At 39.7% G+C, this 16,620-nt stretch overlaps 1 long non-coding RNA gene across 3 annotated transcripts in view; it reads left to right on the plus strand.

Moving 5' to 3' along the window:
- The window catches only part of LOC132649298 (uncharacterized), a 90,895-nt gene that overhangs the window by 53,680 nt on the left and 20,595 nt on the right, over positions 1–16,620 (plus strand). The window contains exons 1-2 of one of the 3 annotated variants that reach the window (XR_009587735.1): positions 14,442–14,598; positions 14,700–14,841. The exons of 1 other annotated variant lie outside the window; for it this stretch is intronic. This is a non-coding gene — a long non-coding RNA (uncharacterized LOC132649298). Of the gene's footprint in view, positions 1–14,441; positions 14,842–16,620 lie in introns of those variants that run through there. One more of the 3 variants, XR_009587733.1, reaches the window with a different exon arrangement.

Genomic DNA, 16,620 nt, shown 5'->3' on the forward strand with positions numbered 1-16,620 from the left:
TCAGGGAGCTGATCAATGTCAGGGGCTGAATCAAGACAAGAACTCTGCAGCAGCCAAGGGCTTCTCTCTTGTGTCCTTGCTGGGGTGGGTGCTGAAAGGCTTCTTTCTCCTTGGAGGCCATGAGCTCCACCACCCTGTTGCCGTAGTTGTATTCTTTGTTATACCAGGAAATGAGCTTTACAAAGTTGTCATTGAGGGCAATTTTAGCATCAAAGGTGGAAGAGTGGGAGTCACTATTGAAGTCACAGGAGACAACCTGGTTTTCAGGGTAGTTCAAGATGCCTTTTAGTGGGTTCTCAGATGCCTGCTTCACCATGACAGACATGTTGGGGGTAGGAACAAAGAAGACCATGCCTGTTAGCTTCCCATTCAGCTCTGGGAAGACCTTGCCCATAGCCTTGACAGAACCAGTGGATATGGGGATGATGTTCTGAGCAGATGTACAACATCATGCCATACCTTTCCAGAGGGGCCATCCATAGTCTTCTGGGTGACAGTGATGGCATGGACGATGGTCATGAGTCTTTTCACTATACCAAACTTGTCATGGATGACCTTGGCCAGGGGTGCTAAGCAGTTGGTGATGCAGGAAACATTGCTGACAACCTTGAGTGAGTTGTCATATGTCTCATGGTTCACGTCCATCACAAACATGGGGGCATGGGCAGAAGGGGCAGAGATGATAACCCTTTTGATGGCACCTTTCGAGTGGGCTGCGACCTTCTCAGTGGTGGGGAAGATGCCAGCAGACTCCACCGTATACTCAGCACCAGCATCGCTGTACTTGATGTTTGCGTGATCTCGCTCCTGGAAGATGGCCATTGACTTGCCGTTGATGACACACTTCCCGTTCTCAGTCTTGACTGTCATTGAACTTGTCATGAGTAGAATCATACTGGAACATGTAGACCAGGTAGTTGAGGTCCATGAAGGGGGTCATTGATGGCAACAATATCCACTTTGACAGAGCTGAAGGCAGTCATGGTAACCAGAAGTCCAATATAGCCAAATCCATTTACTCCAATCTTCACTATCATATCTAAGGGACAAGGCTGTCACTGCATGAAAGATGTGGCTGTCTCTGGAACAGGGAGGAGCAGAGAGCCTAGACTTTTTCACTAAGATGTAATTCCCTTGTGCTCAGGTACACAATGGATTATGAATGGAGAGAAAAATTATTTACAAGATTGGTGATATGCAAAGGGAACTATGGTTTCAAAACCTGTTGCAAGAGTAGGATTATGAGAGTACACATTTTTTGCTGTATGTCGGATGCATTTGAATGATTTTCTCTTTTCTTTTTCATTGTTTATATAAGGTGGTAGTTGTTTCTATTATTTAGTTTTAGAGTTACAGGACATAAAGTAAGCTTGTGGCTAGACTAGAAAAAGGAATGAATCTTGCCAGGTATGGACACAGCATATGGGACTTAGGACTTTTCTTTGGGAGAAAGTGGGGATGTTGCATAGCTTAGGTGTGTGTGTGGGAGTGTGGACATTGAGTCCAGGAAAGTGTTCTGCAACAAGTAGATTTACTCTTCCAACCTCCAGTTTTATTTCTCCTTCTGAGAAATATTAAGAAGTTAAAACTCAATTTCCCAAACTCTCTTGCTTCTGGGTGTCTGGACATATGTTTGGTTCTATCAATTAGTTGTATTTGCATGAACTTTTTCTGAAGGTGGAAGGAAGGTACACACCACCCACTGCGATAGGGCTGAGAAATGAGATGTTCTAATGGAGAGGGCGTTTGCAGTGGCCAGGCCTTGCCACACACTGTCCGGCCATCTGGATTAGTGGGATGTTAGCACTAGAAGCTCTAACTGCTCTGCTGAGGCTGTACCAGTCACCTGCTCCTTTGAGCACCTCGAGAGTGGAAATAGAAGCTAAAGTTCCAACAGCACACCCCAGTTTCTACTTCTCCAGTACTTACTTCTGCTTTATCAAAATTTTATTTCTCTATTAAATCCTTAACACTGGGGATGGGTGTATCTCTGACTCCTTTGTCTGCTTTTGAAACTCTTCCCTCCTATTGGGTTGCCTTGTCCAGTCTCGATATGAAGTGTTTTGCCTTGTTTTGTATTGTGCTTTGTTTTGTTTCGCTGTCATTTCTTGGGTTTCTTGGAAGCCTACCTGCTCTTTTCTGAAAAGGAAACAAAGTATGTGTGGGGGGCACAGGTCTGGGAGAAAGGGGATACAGGGAAGCTAGGAAGACTGGAAGGAGGGGAAACTGTGGTTGAGATGTACTGTGTGAGAGAAAGATCTATACTCAATAAAAATATTTTTAAAAGAAAAACATATACACTGAAATAAAGACCAACTGATGTATAACCCAAAGAAACACTTGCCTAAGTAAAAAGAGGCACATAAAATATTGTTTGTAATATATGCATTGAGTTTCATGTCTAAACATAAGAAATCATTGAGTAACTTATGACATATTTATACTATGCTATACATCCATTTAAAAGAATGAAGTCAATTTATATTGCCATTAAAGTCACATAATGGTCAGTCCTTAAAAGGGAAGTTACACAATAATTTGTGCCAAATTCATAGCATTAATAATGTCTTCAGGAGACATTAGGATGATAGCTGATAGTAGAAGACTTCAGTTTTATGTCTAATGATTAAACGTTTACAGTCAGAATAATATCCCATATTACTGGATGACATAAATTACAATGAATTTTAAAATAATTCAATTTGACTATAAAAATAATGCAATTATAAACAGTGAGAAGTGAAAAATAAATGCAGAGAATTTCAAAAACACTGGAGCTACTTAGATGAATATCTAAAGCCTTCATAAACCCAGTTGTAAACTCCCATATTGAGTGTGTAAAGGAGAAGACACAATACATACTGATGTTTATCTTGCAAAGGAGGGACTGATGACATGGAGAACATAATTTTTTTCTTGAAAATGAAACAGAAATTTAAGTTTAAATTGTTTGCTAATATTAGAAAATCATCGATAAAAATAGAAATCTGACCCATACAACAAATCCAAGGAGCAAAATAAATATGGGATAAAGTAAAAAAAGATTTTTCTAGGAGGGTAAATATCAGAATTGACTCAGAAGCCCAATAAATTTGATATGATTAAAAATTATAGCAAGAAATAAACTAAAATACTAATAATAACAGTAATGTCATATATTACCTATGTGATGATAAAAGAACAAAAAATTGAAATGTTCCCCAGTTAATTTAAAATTATTATTTCTCTATTTATATTAGTATGTTTGAATTGAAAACAAGAATTATGCTTGAACAATAAAGGCCAATGCTGTTCATAAACACAGTTGTAAATGCTTATATAAAGTATCCTTATGCTAGCCCAATGTGACATTAATCCAAACTTCAATTATTTCAAGTAATTCAGGACAAAGGAAAATTTACAATTTCACTTATACAATGAACTGTGCTTAGTACGAAAAAGCAAATGTATTGATCACCACAACTTTATCTGATAAAATTCAACATCTTTTGGGACCAAAAAGTATGCTCTTGCTGCAGTAAAGAGGATCTATTAAAAAGCTTGAAAACTAATCTAGCCAGCAAGAAACATTGATGGTAGTCTCCCTAAAATCCCCTACAAAGATTAAAACAAGAGATCAGCCTTTGTGTTACATCATTCTGAAATTACCAAAAATAAGACAAAAAAAAAAAATACAGAAAATACAAAGGAAATAAAAATGCAGAGAACAACAACAACAACAACAACAACAAAAAAATCAGAGGTCAGTTGAGTGCCAGAGACACAAATGAATATATACCCTCCTCCTGGTGGCTTCAGGCACCTGTATACACATGACACAGATTCACACACACACTTTCTCACACACCTCAAGTTACATATACATATATATGGATATGGACTGAAGTAGTTTGAAAACCAGTATGGCATTATAATTAATATATAAATTATGAAGTAGTTAAACAATGATTATTTGGTTAAAAATATTAATTAGCACTCTTAGTTGTGACTTACACAAATATTAAAATATAAAAACCATAAAGTAGTACTGATGACTATTAAAATTCTGTACTCAGAAATGCCTTATTGGCTGTAACAAAAGAAAAAAAAACCCGTTGTGTTTCTAAATTAAACTTCTACAAAATAAAAGGTACTTTTTCATGTGTGAAATGAGTCATTTTGAAGATGTCTTCGGGCTCTGGACCCATTGTTCTCTATATGTTCTATGCTTGCTTGTACTAGAATCCCATTCATGTCTGTGTTCCATCTTTTATATAGCACAAACCCATTTGAAAGCACAGCTTTTATTTCACTTTCATGAGCCTTTTGTATAGTTGTGCAAGTTGTGTTGTGGGTTGCGTTGTGACTCTGTTAGTTGAAGTTCTAACCCTGGGCATTGTGGAATGAGTGAACCTGAGACATGAGAATTAGACCTAAGGAGATAGCTGAGTGAGCAGGAAGTCATCGGAATCAGGTGAGCTTGAGCGCAATGGCACCTGCCCCCCACCTCGGAAGGATGGGTTCACATGGGGATGGGCAGAGACTGGGGTGATGTGGCTCCAGGCCAGGTGGCCAGGTGTCCAGGAAGGCTCTGTCCCCATGCCTGTCAGGGCAACCACAGCACTCGTGGCTGTTTGCATTCTTTTGGCTTTGAGCTATGAGAGAATGAAATTCTGTTATTCCAAACCACACAGCTTCTGGTACTTTATTATAGCAAGCATAGGAAACAAGTACAGTCACCTAAGTAAGTGGTGTGGCTTCACTGTTGCATGTACTAGCATGTACTACATGTAACATATATGGGGTCTAATAATTAGCATACTTCTATTCATCCATTAATATTTTGAGAAATAAAACTCAACCATTCCCTATTTTCAAGAACACTTTCTATAACTTTCAAATATGATAGGTGTAATCTCCCTTCCTTTTAATTACAAAACAATTTCATTATCAGCCTTGTGCCATTTCCCACTGTGTATGGGTGTGTGTGGTTGTGTACATGCATGCATGGAAGCACATGTGGGGACCAGAGGTGGATGTCGGGTGTCTTCCTCCGTCACTATTCATCTTACTAATTGAGACATGGTCTCTCACTGAACCTGGAGCTCACCAGTTTGGCTAGACTGGCTCGCCAGGAGCTTCAGAGATCTGCCTTCTCTGCTCCCTGACTCTGTGGTTAAAGGTGTGCACCATCGTACCCATATTTTACATGGTTTTTGGTGAGCCATGCTCAGCTCCTCTTGTTTGTACAGCAAGTGATCACTTTACCAATTGAGCCACCTCCCTAATTCCTGTTTTTCAAGTTTTTGCCTCATTCTTTAGAAGTCTTTCTCAGAAGCTACAACCTTCACCCAACTGTCTTCTCCTTAGGGTCAGTCCCAGCCTAATGCTGGAATAACTGCCTTCCTCATACCCAATGGCTGCCCTGGAATTGGGGTTTTGCGTATTATTTCATCTTCCCAGATAGCACCAAGGCCTGATTTATTGCACTTGCTCATAGACACCACAGCTACTTTGGAGAAAAGTCTAATCGATGCAGTCCATAAGCCATGAATGAGCTGGGGTCCATTGTGTCCAGGGACCACACTGTTATAGGCGTCTCAAGGTTTGGTCATTGGGTCTGTCTGTTCTCCAAGTGTCTTTCTGTGTGCTATTATGTTAAATATGTTCCTGTATTATTTTTCTGTATTATCATTATTCCACTTTCCAATAAGCTCCTATATATATACATCAAATTTAACACCATTTTTCTCAAAACAAAGACTACCTAAATACTCCACAATAGACTATCAGACAAATAAGTTTCTGTTAATTAAATGTCACCCTTATTGAACTAAAATAAAGGATTGAATTATTATTAGTGTATCAAAGTAGCTACTAACAAAGGTGAAGTAGATAAAAATTCAAATCTGAGGGTCTATTATGCTGACTTAATCCCAGACAAGAGAATAAGGAGAATGCCACAGTCTGCAAAACAGCATGCAAGAGCTAAGGGAACAGACAGAGAAGCTTAGGTCACATACAGTGAACCTTTCAAATGGAATCTGAAATGAGTTTAAGATCTGATGGAAGCCACCCCTTACTTCTGTCTTTTGGAGAAAAATGAAAAAACCTGTCTAGCTGGTTTAGACATATGTTCCTCATGGTAGCAATTGGCTAGAGCTTAGAAGGGGTGGCTCCCCTTAGAACAGGTTCTTTCTTTTCACAGTTCCCACCAGTCCCTACTGTGATCTAATGTACTTCATCGATTCCTTCCCTACAGTCTCCACCATACTCTAGTGTGACCCAGTGTACTTAATTTACTCACACATCTATAGCCACCAGAGTGTAAAACAGTATGGCAGATTGTGCACTTACTTGATGGTCTTCTCTGTAAAGTATCTAAGCCACTATAGTTGCTTAGTTCATTAAAATGTTTCTGTAACCTTGAGGAAGAAAGCAATTGAGAGAAAAGCATTGAGATGCAGTGAGAGACCACACAGCGCTGACTCTTCTCACAAAGAAACCATTTTTCTGTTCTACGTGATAGTGCCTATGAGAGGAAGAGGAAAGACCAGAATTCTCCAGTCTCCTTCCAACTGTGAGGTTACACCATTTGCCTCAGGTACCACAGCTAGCTGTATGGCACTGCTCAGCTGTGGATTGAAGTGATTCTAGCTTCTTTAGCATGATTGGATGGACTAGAGCAAGGAGAATAAACAATCCTCCTACTGACAATCACCTAAACTGTCAATAAAATAAGTGCCATGTTGACAAGGCTAGTTGTGTATGCATGGCCTACAATTCTTACAGCTGAAGAGATTCTTACAAGCAAAGAGAGTGACGCATCAGGGAGACGAGTGGCTCAGTTGCGGATCCGAGACGGCAGTTTGACTTAGGAGATTCAGTTGGCCTTTAGTTGAACTGTGTTTCTTTAGTTTAAGAATATGAAGCACCTTTCTCAGAAAATTAGACCCAGCTATACCACGCCTGGGCATATACTCAAAAGATGCCCCACCATTCAATAAGGACATTTACTCAACTATGTTCATAGCAGCTGTATTTGTAATATCCAGAATCTGAAAACAACCTAGGTGTCCCTCAACGGAGGAATGGATATAGAAATTGCGGTACATTTACACAATGGAATACTACTCAGCAATTAAAAACAAATCATGAAATTTGCAAGCAAATTTGCAGGGAATTAGAAAAGATCATCCTGAGTGAGGTATCCCAGAAGCAGAAAGACACACATGGTATATACTCACGTATAAGTGGATATTGGCCATACACTATAGAATAAACATACTAAAATATGTACACATGAAGAAGCTAAACAACAAGGAGGATCCTAGAGAAGAGGCTGAAACCTTACTCAGAAGGGCACAAAAGATAGGCATCGGAAGTAGGAGAAGACAAGGAACAGGACAGAAACCTTCCACAGAGGGTCTCTGAAAGATTCTACCCACCAGGGAGAAACTGATAGCCAAACCTTTGGGCATAGTGCTGGAAACCTAATGGAAGAAGAGGGAGATAGAAAGACCTGGAGGAGACAAGAACTCCACAAGGAGACCAACAGAGCCAAAACACCTGGGCCCAGGGAGGCCTGCAGAGACAGATACTCCAACCAAGGATGATAAATAGAGAGGACCTAGACCCCTGCTCAGATGTAGCCCACGGGTAGCTCAGTTTCCAAGTGGGTTCCCTAGTAAGGGGAAGAGAAACTGTCTCTGACATAAACTCAATGGCTTGCTCTTTGATCATCTGGGGGTTACAGCCTTGCCAGACCACAGAAGAAGATGATGCAGCCAGTCCTGATGAGACCTGATAGGCTAGGGCCAGATAAAAGGGGAGGACTAGAAGGGGAGGGACATAGGAGGGCATAGGAGGAGAAGAGAGAAGGAGGGTGGGACTAGAAGGCGATGAGGGAGGGGACTAAAGCTGGGATACAAAGTGAATAAATTTAAATAAGTAAATAAATAAATATGAAACACATATAATAGGCATAGCATCTTTATGTCATTGCATGAGCCAGCACTTACCCAACACACAGCTTCTTAATCTCTGTTGCCCACATGGAGCTTAAAGACAGAGCAAAGACTCTGGGTTACTTTGGTGCATACTGGCTGCGGCATCCACACTTTGCCAATCTACATTCTTCTAATTCAGAAGGCTGATGCACATCTCTCATAATACAGGTGGTGATTTTCTGACAGCAAACAAGTACACTGTAGCCTCAGTGTTTATCCTCACTCTACTATTTTCTGAGGTTTACATCAACCCACACCTGGTGTTAACTCTATCCACAAATATCTTGTCAATGTGCCAAACCTTACTGTGAGCACTCATCTCCATTGTCAACTTCATTAGACTTAGCATTGCCTCAGAGATGAGCAAAATACTCCTGTAGAGGTGCATTTCCAGATAATTTAAATCACATAGGCTCTGACCCAGTGAATGGGCTAATCCTTTGGTGGATTCCTAACATGTTATATTATTGGGAGACATTAAAGATAGAAGGCAGGGGTCTTAAGAGGAAGTAGGTCATTGGGGGAGTGTTCTTGGAGGCCATACCTAGCCCTGGTTGTCTTTTGTACCCGCTTCACTGCACTTCATAGCCACCATATGTAACTAATGTGCTTTCTTATTCTCTCCCCACAGTGGTGGACTAAACCCTCTGAAACCATGAGTCAAAATAAACCCCCCCTCTTTAAGATGATCTTCTAGGTACCTTGATCACACTGATGTGAAATTAACTGTTACACATGGTTCTTGTTTCTTTCATTCTCTAAGAGAGCAAAACTGAGCTATGAATACAGCTCAACAAATAAATGGGCATTTAACTTAAAACATTGTCATCTGGAAGAAGATAAGGAGGGAACAGAAACATTTTGAAAGGTTTTAGTCCATGGTGGTGTACTCCTTTAATACCAAGGGCAGAGGTAGGCAGATCTCTATGAACTCAAGGCAAGCTGGGACTATACAGTGTGACCCTAACTCAGGGTGGGGGAGAAGTGTACAAATATGCAACAAACCCTAAAAAGGCAGGGGTAAACAAAATGGTGCGTATCAGAAAGCCTTTGTATGGAGTGCACTCTGCACTTAAAGATAAACATTAGTCTAACAAAGCTTCATTTCATAACATGATCCAGGTATTGGACATAATCCTAGCAGTCAGGAGGCTAAAGCAAGAGGATAAAGAACTCAAGATCAGTCTGGGGTTTTCCTGCCCCTTCCCCCAAAAAAGGAAAAATTAAATAAAAGGAAGGAAGAAAAAGGGAACTAAAACAGGATGAAAAAAGCATTAAAGCAGACCTACAAATAATCTAAAGGGAAGAATTATTCATCAGGTTAACAATCAAAAGAACTATCCCCTTCTTCCTCTATTCCACCATCCTGCTTCCTTCTTTTCAAGGAAAACATCCAACAGAAAGAAATAGAGAGAAGAGAGAGTGAAGATGAATGTGAAGTCCACCTAACATGGAATCTGGGAAAGAGGTCATCAGAACCAGTGTGCTCTTTTTACAACTTTTCTCTAAGTTTGAAACTGCCCTCCTCCTTCAATAAAAAGGGATGGGTCAAAGAAAAAAAATGAGCATTATTACACCAGTGTGAGAAAGAAAACAGCTGTAGGATGAAGGAGTATTGCTTTGAAGGAGTACTTGCATTCAACACATCATGCTGCCAAGCAAAGTGAAAACTGGTGGAACGCTAAGTGTAAATTAACAAACCACCATTGCAGTGGCAGGTTCCAAGGATCTTTCAATCATACAGAGATCTGGCACATGAAAAGCTATGAAGGATAAAAATACCAAAGCACACATTTAGTAAGTTTGGCCTCCTGGACAGTGTGCTACCTGAAACAGTTGCATAATGCATTATAATCTTAAGTATGGACAAATATTAATGCACAAACAGTGATCACACTGATCCACAAACAAATATGCAACTGGACTCGTGCAGTAGATGCTGCATGGACCATGCTTTCTGATCCAATCCAATAAACTCAAAGTCGATAATGGACCAATAGCTAGGAAAACAGGATATCAGACCAGTCACAATTCAGTGTGACACAAAGTCCCCATAAATAACCATAATGATGCTTTCTGAATATTTACAATTGAATGATCATGACCTAATTTAATGAGCTTCATTTATATAGGTCCAGGAACAAACACAGGCTAGCAACCTGTGCTGGTTATTTTTGGTCAACTGAACAGAAACCAGAATAACCAGGGAAGAGGGAACTCATCTAAGGAATTGCCTCTCTCAGATTGGCTTGTGGCATTTTCTTCATTGCTAGTTGATTTTTTTTTTTTTTTTTTTTTTTTTTTTTTTTTTTTTTTAGGAAGGAGGCAGCCTACTGTGGGTGGTTCCATCCTCAGGCAGGTGGGCCTGGACTTCATTAGACAGAACTGAGCAAGCCAGAGAAAGCAAGCCAGTAAGTCAAGTTTCGCCATGGCCTCTACTTCAGTCTCTTACTCCAGGTTTCTCTGTGAAACCTTGGCTGCTCTTGATGAGTAACTTATAAGCTGTGACAATAAGCCTTTCCTCTCTAACCTAGTTTTAGTGTCGTATTAGACGATGAAAAGCAAACTGGGATGCTATGCACTAGCCCTTACTACTGCCACCTCCTCCAGGATAATACCTCATCTTTTAGCCAATATCTCTTCAAATTGTAGAGACACATATCTGTAGTAGATTGATCTTAAATATGTGTTTTCAGGACTTTTAAAGATATGAAAATTTTGTAACAGAATTGAAGAGCATGTATATTACCATGTATTTTTCCATTCTGTTGTTGGGAGTTAAGTTTTGTTTTTTTTTTTCTAATACTAATATGGGCTATTTTTGGACCCATTATGAGAATTATGTATCTTTATCATTACTGTTAGATATATACTTCAGAGTGGAATTGCTGGATCTTGAGGCAAGCCTGATTTTGGCTTGAGGATACACTGCTAACTTTCTCTTGAGTGTTTGTACCATGTTACACTCCCACCAGCCTCATATGAGAGTCCCAGTTGGTTCATGCAGTTACCAAAGTGGGTATTGTCAATCTTGTTAATTTTAGCCATCCTGGTGTGTGTGTGGTGTGTGTGTGTGTGTGTGTCGTTTTCTCATGACTAAGGGCGTACAGCATGTCTTCATAAGTGCATTGTCGTTTATATGTGCTCATTTATAAAGGGCTGTGAAGCCTTTTGCCCCTTTCTTTCTTGAAGCACAGTTTTATTGAGATATAACTCATGCACAGTAAACATCACCCTAAAAAGTGTAAATATGTTGGGTTTTTGTGGATTAGATGGTGCACCTAGGCTATTACCTCACTTTAGAATGTTGCTTTGATCCCCAGAGAAATCATTCCTTATCTCCCTGTACTCACCTGAGCCCCTGGCCACTGCTGGCCACTATCAGTCTGTGGATATTTCAAGTAAGCCATACAAAGCACAGGCTTTAGCAACTAGTGTTCTCACTAATCATAATGCTTCCAAGTTCATCCATATTGCAACATGTACCAGCATTTCATTCCCTTTCATTAGTAAATAATATCCCATTATATATTCTATGCTACGTTCCCCTCTATCCATTATTACAGTCATTTATGTTTTCTCGTTTTCACTTTTCCTACATTTGTACATAAGCTTCTTATAACGTGTTTCCAGTTCCTTTGGCTATTGTGTAGCTAGGAGGAAAATTGTTGGGTTATATGACAACTCTATCTTGTTTCCTTTGCTATAATTTTAGTTATTACTTTAGGAGCTGCTCTGAAGATTACAACTGACACCTTAAAATATAGTTCTTCTTGGTATTAACTTATTTGAAAAGAACAGGGTAACCTACCCAACACAGATCCACTGCCCTCCCCCTTCTTCTCTGTGACAGTCATCAAGCAAATTGCATTTCTCTTTATTTTAAGTTTATCAAACAATTCAGTCAGTGATTTACGTGGTCATCGTTTAAACCTAGAGGAGTAGAAAACAGGCACAAACAGAACTCTGCCCATGTTGACGAATACCCTCCTATATAAATACCTTTATTGGTGTTGCATATTTCTATATGAGTGTGTCTGCCTGTGTTCATTTCAGCTTGAGAACTTCTCTGGTGCAGGTATAGCAGTAACTGATTCTCTTGGGCTTTGTCTATCTGGAAATGTCTCGATTTTGATTTAAATTTTGGGAGATAGCTTTGCTTGCTTTAAAACTGCATGTTGACTTTTTTAAAAAAATATTTGAGTAGGCTGTCCCACTTCTCTCTAGAAGCCATAGTCTGAGGTATGAAATTCGTTGTTAATGTTAATGGGATCCCATTGTATGTACTGGGTCAAGCTTCCTTTTCATGCTTTCAAGATTTTCTCAGAATTTTAACTACTAAATGTATGTTTGTATCTTTGAGGGTTTTTTTTTTTTTACATGCATTGTTGTTTTGCCTGCATGTATGTCTGTGTGAGGGTGTCAGATCCCCTGGGACTGGAACTACAGGCAGCTCTAAGCTGCCATGTAGGTGCTAGGAATTGAACCAGGGTCTTTCAGAAGAGCAGCAAGTGCTCTTAACTCCTGAGCCATCTCTCCAGCCCTAATTTGGAATTTGTTTTTATCCATTTTTTTCTTTAGATATTTTGCAATCCTGTTCTTTTTACTGTCCCTCTGGGGAACTTTTTTTATACTACTCATATGTTGGCATAATGATGGTTTCAATAGAATGAAATCTCAATACCTGTTTATTTGGGTCCACACTGTTCTCTTCTGCTCCTCAGACTGGATAATTTCAATTGATCTGTCTTTAGACTCACTAATTTTCTTTTCGTTCAATGGCTAAGATCTCTCCGCTAAACCAACCCACTGCATTATCTTTTACTTTTCAGTTCTAGAAAATCTATTTTTAGTTATAGCTTCTATCCCTAGTGATCATTTATATAAGGTGTGACATCATTTTCATTCTTTCTTTGAAGTCTTCTCTTTTTTTTTAACTTTTATGCAGAACCAGGGATCTAATTAAAGGGCCTGTCCATGTTTGGCAACATACCACACTTTAGCCCTTGGATTTTAGTTCTGTGATGAAAGACCATTTCTATGTAGCCCAAGCTGTTCTTAGACTCACTCTATAGCCCAGACTAGCCTCAAACTTGCCATCCTCCTGCTTCTGCATATTAATGCTTAGATTGCAGACCTGTGCCAAAATACCTAGTTCCCTGAAACTTTTAGAGACTATTTCCTTTAACTCTTTAAACATATTTGATAGATAACTTTAAATCTTTGCTTATATGTCTAACATCTGCACTTTCTTTGTTACTATCTAGGTTAGGCTTTCTATTATTGTGATAAAACACCATGACTAAAAGCTACTTGGAGAGAAACAGGTTTATTTCACCTTATACTTCCAGTTAACAATCTATTGCTGATAGAAGTTAGGGTAGGAATTCAACAAGAGTCTGAAGGCAGGAACTGAAGCCATGGACAGATGTTAGTAGTTTGCTCCTCAACGACTTGTTCACCCTGCTTTCTTATAACACATAGAACCACCAGCCCAGAGATGGCACATCCCATAGTGAACCAGGTCTTCCCAATCATCAGTCAAGAAAATGCCTACAGGCCAATTCTATGGAGGCATCTTCTTGACTGAGATTCCTTCTTCCCAGATGACCCTCTTATACTCATGTATCTAAACAATACTTGTTTCGGTTTCCATTTGTAGATTTTGCTGAGAACCCAATGCTTAAAATGATAGCATGGAGTTGTTCAGAAAAGCAAATGACCCCTGTCCCACACTTTGCTGTGGTTATTTGCAACTGTTTACTTAGCAGTTCTTCTGGCTTGCCTCTGTGAAGGCCTGCATTTGTTGTCATGCAGCCACTAAAGGCCTGAGTTTCCTAAGGGTGTAATGGGAATCTTCTTAAGTGCTGGGAGCCTACAGGCCTCCCACTCTTCACCATGGGGCTCTGAACACATTGTCACAGTACATCTCCAGTGCTTTGCTAGAATCACTGTGCCTTAAGCCTCACTTCCTACTTGCACAGGACCTCAGTGTAAATCAGAGGTGGTGATGTGAGGTCTTTTCAGGTCTTTACTGGGCATGTGCACAACCATGCTATATGTACATGGACTTCTAGGTTCTCTAGAATATATAAGAACTTTCCAAGCTGCCTTTGAATTTCCTTGAGGTCTTTGAATCAGCCTCCTGTGTGTTCTAATGTGTGTCCCTATGCCAGGGAGTGGCAGTGTTAAACAATTTCAGCTGATCATTGTTGACACACTCCCTTGAGACAAGCTGAATACACAGAGCAGACTCTGAGTCAGGTCAAATAGAGACAAACCCTGAGAATGGAGCTTAGCCATGTGCCATCAGACACATCTTGATGCCCTGGGGACAGAGGTTTGGGAGCTGCTCCAACCTGGTGCTGCCACCCCCGCTTTGGTAGATGCCAGGCTGCTGGTTCTTTGTTACCATGGATACAAGGCTGTTAGTTTTCAATGCTACTGTGGAGCTGGGGTGAAGTGGTGAGGCAAGTTAAAATGTCACAAAGCTCAATGGTATTTTCCAAAATGCAGCTGCTTTTCTTCAAGAGATGTTCCCAGGATCAGCAGAACCCTTTGGTGAATTTCCAGACACTTGTGGAATTCTTATGAGGAGTGGACTTCACAGGTTCTTCTCCATTCAGATGTGCTTATGAAATTTATTTTTTATTATTTAATTTTCTGACATTGATTTGTGAGTTTCTTATTTATCTTCTTGATACACTGCAGAAACAAGTCTGCAGTCTAATTTGTGCTTTGTGAGTGGCTCCAGTGGACTGCATCTGCCATTCCTCTCTGGGACTTCTTGTGCCTCAGTGTTCAGCTGATTAGTTTCGCCACAGAGACTGAAGCTTGAGACTTGGCCTGCCAGGTAATCAGAAATATTTATTGACTAAAGTAGAAGGGTGAGGGTGGCATTTCACGGCCATTTGGGGCCAGTATGTACAACTGAAATGCTCCATTCCATGAGATTTTCTCTTTTAACCACTAGAATAATGTGAACATACACTATTTATAAAAAGTGAAATGAAATACAAGTACATTCAGAAAATATCAGCTTTCATCTTTTCTCTTTTCTTCTTATGACAGCCTCAGATGGCAATACTTGCTGAATCCTGTAAATTCTTCTCTGGGAATTTGCATCCATTCATAGTCACATAGCTATTTACATATGTTTATGTGTGCAAAGACTTACAAATAGAATATTTTAGCTATGGGTTTTGTGGTTCTCTATCATTGCTACTTTAAAGGCTATATAGTATGATACAGTGTGACAAATACTTCCACATTGTGCGCTATGAAATAATGCCAGGATGACTGGCTGAAGTCGTCGACACACTCCAGAGTCACCTGAGGAGGGAATCTCTGTGAGGTCAGATGTCTGGGTCAGATTGGCTCACAGGCCAATCTGGGCATGTCTCTTGGGGACTATCTTGATTTTGTGGACAGATGTGGGAGGACCCAGTCTAAGAGCAGGTGGCACCATTTCCTGGGGTTGCATTCTGAACTGTGTCAGAGCGTAGAAAGCGAGCCAATCCTAGCATGCACGGGCTAACCAATTGTACTCTGCTCTTGACTATAGATGTCATGTGACCAGCTTTTCAGGCTCCTGTGGTGGTGACATCCCTGCTATGATGTTATATTCTTGCAGTGATTATTAAACAAATAAACCCTTTCTCTCTTAAGTTGCCTTTGCAAGGGTATTTTATCACAGCAACAGAAATAGAAACTAAGACAACTGTAGAAGCATCTCTGTGCAGAAGTTGTGAGATGTATGTGTTTCTGAAAATCTGAATCATTCAAACAGAATGCATGGACACAAAGGTAGATAACATTTATAGGCAGGCATGTCTTTTCCATCTACAACAGAAATTTGACATTGATATTCTTTCTAATTTGGATGGTTGAATGATTTTAAAAAATCTATCTTAAAGCTTTAGTCTAGATTTCCCTCATCATTTGTGCAATTGAGAACATTGTCATCTGTCCAACTGTCCATGTTGTTCATTTCCTTCAGTTATTTTCAATTTTATCTTATTGATTTGTATGTTCTTGCTATATGTTCTGAATGTTCATTTTTGCCTATTAAATATATCACAAGCATTCATCGATCTTATTGCTATATCTTAATTTCTCCTGTGTAATCATTTCATATTTTTTAAAAAGGTTACATCAATAGAACTTTGTATTTCTATAATTTCTGTCTCTAGACAGGTCAACCTTAGTATTTTAAAAGTACTTCTGTGCTTCTGGGTTTTCTCATTCAGGATGATATTTTCTAGTTCCATCCATTTGCCTGCAAATTTCATGATTTGTTTTTAATTGCTGAGTAGTATTCCATTGTGTAAATTTAAAACAATTTCTGTACCCATTCCTCAGTTGAGGGGCATCTGGATTGTTTCCAGATCCTGGCTATTACAAATAAAGCTTATTACAAATAAAGTCTTTGTTGTATGCTTGAGCATCTTTTGGATATAGGAGTGCTATAGCTGGATCTTGAAGTAGCGCTATTCCTAATTTTCTGACAAAGTGCCAGACTGATTTTCAAAGTGGTTGTATAAGTTTACATTCCCACCAGCAATGGAGGAGGGTTCCTTTCTCCACATCCTCTCCAGCATGTATTGTCACTTGAGTTTTTTATCTTAGCCAT

This window comes from Meriones unguiculatus, chromosome 19, assembly GCF_030254825.1.
Source record: "Meriones unguiculatus strain TT.TT164.6M chromosome 19, Bangor_MerUng_6.1, whole genome shotgun sequence".
Lineage (NCBI taxonomy): Eukaryota > Metazoa > Chordata > Mammalia > Rodentia > Muridae > Meriones > Meriones unguiculatus.